At 40.3% G+C, this 4,546-nt stretch overlaps 1 non-coding gene across 1 annotated transcript; it reads left to right on the top strand.

Moving 5' to 3' along the window:
* The first annotated feature begins 243 nt into the window (after window positions 1–243).
* On the top strand, window positions 244–457 carry LOC114488699. The gene has a single exon (XR_003683813.1). It is a non-coding gene; the product is annotated as a small nucleolar RNA U3 (small nucleolar RNA).
* The last annotated feature ends 4,089 nt before the right edge of the window (window positions 458–4,546 follow it).

The raw sequence follows: 4,546 nt of genomic DNA, 5'->3' as shown, positions 1-4,546 counted from the left end.
TAAAATAAAATAAATAAAATCTTTAATAAAAAAATAAAGGACATATCCACATCATGATAAATATTTCAGGTAGAAACAACCTGGTTTGATACACTCCTATACTGCAAAATGGTTACGACCACAGCGTTAGCTTAACATCTCATCTCATCACATGATTTCCAGTTCTTTTTTGTGGTGACAACATGGGATTATTAAGATCTACTGTCTTAGCCACTTCGAAACATATATAAAACAGGATGGTCAAAGACTACACTTTCAGGGATCATTCCTATAGTTCGTTACTGGAGAAGTTTCTCTGGATGTGTAGAGTACCTGAAACCACAGGGGGAGGCGCAGTGTTCCCTCCTGAGCGTGAGGCCGGCTTTTGGTGTTGCCTCGGTGACTGCCATTTGCCATTGATGATGGTTCTTCTTTCTCCGTGGAGGAAGTAAGAGGCAGAAAACACTGTCTTAGCAGTAAAACAAACAAACAAACAAACAAACAAATGAAACAGTAGTATCAGCTATAATCACCATGTAGTACATTAGATCCCCAAACTTACTCATCTTACAATCGGGAGTTTGAACACCGTCCCAGCCCCTGGTAGCCGCTGCTCTACTCTGCAGTTCGACTTCTCTGCGTTTGACTTCTTTAGACTCCACATATAAGTCATTTCACATAGAGTTCGACTTTCTCTGTCTCACTCATTTCACGTAGTGTAATGAGCTCAAGTTCCATTCACGTTGTCACAGCGGCACGATTTTCTTCTTTCCCATGGCCAGATGATATTCCATTGTGTGTGTGTGTGTGTGTGTGTGTGTGTGTGTGTGTATCACATCTTTATCCATTCATCGGCTGACAGACACTTAGGTCGCTTCCATAGCTTGACTATTGTGAACGATGCTGCAGTGCACGTGGGGGTGTAGATGCATCTTTGAGGTCCTGTTTTCTCCCTTTGGATAAATACCTGGCGGTGGAATTGCGAGATCATAGGGTAGTTCTATTTTTCATTTTTCGAGGAACCTCCATACTGTCTTCTGTAGTGGCCGCACGAATCTACACTCCCTCCAACGTACGGTTTTCTTTTTAGCCCGTTCCCTAATGCACTTCGTTTTCTGGATACTTATCACTCCATTACACTGTTGTTTATTGTTACAACTCTAGTACCTGAAATAGTGTCCGGCACATAGTATGTGTTAAATAAATACATGTTATGTGAATGACTGAATGATCGCCAAGTAGAGATGACAAAATCCGTGTACACTGAGGCTGAGACCTGCCGGAAGGTTTTGTACTGTGGGGAAGCTTACTGCCCACCTACCTTCTCCGTCTTGAAGGGCCCTGTGGAAGCCCTGTGGCTGAGCCTCTGCACACCCTGGGGACCACTCAGGCTCTGTCCTCTGCCCAGCCCATTTCAAACCCTCTTGTGTTTCTGAGGCTTTGCACCTGGCTTCTCCTTTCTGCCCGGTTAGATGGGCAACAGCCCTGCTCTGGAAACTGTGAATGGGCCAGATTTCCTCACTCCAGCCCAGGAGAGCAATTGAGCCTCATTAGAATGACCGGGCAGTTGGTTTTGGGTGTTTCTGTCTGGCTTTTACATTTTCACGTGGTTGGACTTTTATTACATTGACGGACCCCACTTCCACTGGGTTAGAGAAACACGAAAATACACTCTCATGTTCACCTCCTCATAGGGCTCCAGTGTTAGCTGTGATTGACGGCTAGGCAGGCATGCTGTGGAGTCTGTTTGCGTTGCTGAATACTCAATTTTTCTTTATCAGTGCATACTTGGGCACATTCTTGCTCAAAACCATAAAAAATATAGCATTATGTATTTGTTTACACTCGAAAACCCTGTCCATATGCAGGGAAGTGTACTGTGATTATAAACAGGTATCGGTATTTTGATTATATCTGGCTTTAAAAAAAAGTGCAAACCATGTATTCTATTAGTTTGATTTGGTATCTTTTGTGGCATGCATTTAAAAAATAAAATTCAAGTATTGTAATGAAGAGGTTCAAGATGTGGGTTCTGTGTTTTGGCCATCTGGGGTTTGTTCTGACCTTACTAGCACTTGAACTTGGGAAAATTACTGATGCTCTGTGCACCTCGAATTGTCTTCTCTAAGCTCGGTGTCAGAATGGAACACGGTTCATATGAACAATGCCCAGCACACAGTAGATGCCTAATAAATGTTCATTAATTTATGAGAAAATAATAAAGTGTGTTTTACTATGAAATCAATACCTGCTTCTTTTAGAAAATAAGGAAAAAAGAAAGAAATAGAAGGATCAGTTCCAGTCAGGCTCGTTGTACATAGACAATCACAATGAATAAGTAAGTATATTTCCATTTCTTATTTTGGCTAAATATATAAAACATAATTATGATTTCATAAGAATATATAATATACAAAAGTCATGTGTACTTTTTCTGATTATAAAAACAATATGTAGTTATTGTGTGAAATTTGGAAAATAAGGGAATCACAAATCTTCGTTTTTAATTATAAAAGTTAGCCATAATCATTTTACAAGATAAACCTAAAAGCCACCGCAGCTTCCATGCAACAGAATAATCATGACTTACATTTGAGGTATGCCATCTAGACATTTGATGCTGTGTGTTTTACACGGATACACATACACATTATTTGCACTCTAGAGAAGAATACACCGCATGTGAATATTTATGCCCAATTGTACAGTGCCGAATTCATGAGCTCCACTCAAAGATGATATGGAAAAGGACTGCGTGGCAGAAATATTTGCCATAGGTGGTTTATTTACCTTTCCCAGTTAAACACACACACACACACACACACACACACACACAACTAATGAAATGACCATACAAGTTGACATTTAATACTGCAGAAAATCATTACTGGAATTCCTCAGCAGTGAGGTCAGATGCGCTATCTTCCAGGTAACTATTTTCTGTCTGGGGAAAAAAAGAATATATATATGTATATATATAGTCTAATGATGATTATCTTGATATATTTTCCCAAGTTGTCAAGCCATTGTTAGATATTCATATACGGTGTATTCTTCTCTAGAGTGCAAATAATGTGTATGTGTATCCGTGTAAAACACACAACATCAAATGTGTAGATGGCATACATTGCAGGGTTTTTTAGACAGATTTTAAAGAAAATTCTATGATGAATGACATTTTTGAAATGTTTTTAAAAAATGAGTGTTTTTAAGGCAACAGCTGTTCATTGTCACTTTTGTATTCCCAGGACTCAGCAGCCCAGGCCTGGCTCAATACGTATCATGGAAATGACTGGTTCAAATGAATCATCACGTGTGAAGTGTCTGTGGGCATCTTCATCGTCCTGCTTGAACGCGGACATTAAAATACGCTGGTTGTAAAATGTCAAACAGTACCGACATATTCAACTCAGAAGGTGAAACTGCCTGTAAAACCGAGTGGACTTCTTGTTCCATTTCTTTCGTTTCAGCTGCACTGCGTCAGTAGAAGAGTAGGCACGCTCAGAGCTCATTCCTTGTTTGGTCTGCCCGAGCGGCGGGGCAGCCACAGCGCCCCACATTCAGCAGCAGGACTTCTGGGTGAACGCACCGGCCTTTGCATCCCACCCCGGGGTCTTTGGGCCAGAGACTGATCTGCCACAGAGAGACCGGGGAACTTCTGGTCAACCTCCTCACCTGATTTCCCCAACCCTAACTTTTCACTTGTACAAACACTCTCTCCTTACTAAAGAAAAACCACATTCCTTTTCAATGTGCTTCTCTAGAAAGAATGCAGAATAAAAAAGACACAGAAAATCCAACAGATATAATCACGTTTGTGGATCTTGAATTTTATGTTGTACAATACCTAATTTTTTAATGAAATGAAATAAGTAGTTTTTGCCATAAAATTTATACCCAGGATTCCTATATATTGTGCGAATGTAAACACATATGCACCGTTCCCTGACACTTGAAATGAGCTCTCTTCTAGTTATCTAACTAGTTATCTAGTTACCTAATAACTAGTTATTAGTTATAACTAGTTATCTAATAAAGATAACAATCCTCATTCTCAGGTCATAGTATCAGAAGTGGCTACAGAAAAAATCTCCTTTTCTAATTACTATTATATTGAATGATCAGTTGCAACAAGAAATGAGAAGAAACTATTTAAGTGGCCTCATAAAGAAACACCCACCTGGAAAACAAAACCATAGAATCTTCTAGAGCCCTCAGGGGCTACATCTGCCCGAGGTCACCCACCCAAGATCAGAAGCCAGTTCTCCCGGCCCCCTGCTGGTTGCACTTGTGACCCTGTCATTGGACTGGTGGCCTTGGTAACAGGTGATGACAAAACCTTGGCAATTCCTGGATCTATCATCACGGGCTCTAATGTAGTCTGTGCTCCGCAAACTAAGCATCTTCATAAAACCATTTGGGAGAAGAAGATGGAACTGGCTGACAAGTTTAATGCTGTTAAAGTAGATATTCCCTTCCTTAAATTCATTCTAATTTTCCTTTGCAGGTAGATATCAATGGTCAGCAGACTGGATGACGATCGTCATCAAGAATTTTGTTCGTTAGG

This window comes from Phyllostomus discolor, chromosome 12 (assembly GCF_004126475.2).
Source record: "Phyllostomus discolor isolate MPI-MPIP mPhyDis1 chromosome 12, mPhyDis1.pri.v3, whole genome shotgun sequence".
NCBI classification, from domain to species: domain Eukaryota; kingdom Metazoa; phylum Chordata; class Mammalia; order Chiroptera; family Phyllostomidae; genus Phyllostomus; species Phyllostomus discolor.
The sequence above is the reverse complement of the archived record's forward strand: the minus strand, read 5'-3'. Positions and strand labels throughout refer to the sequence as shown.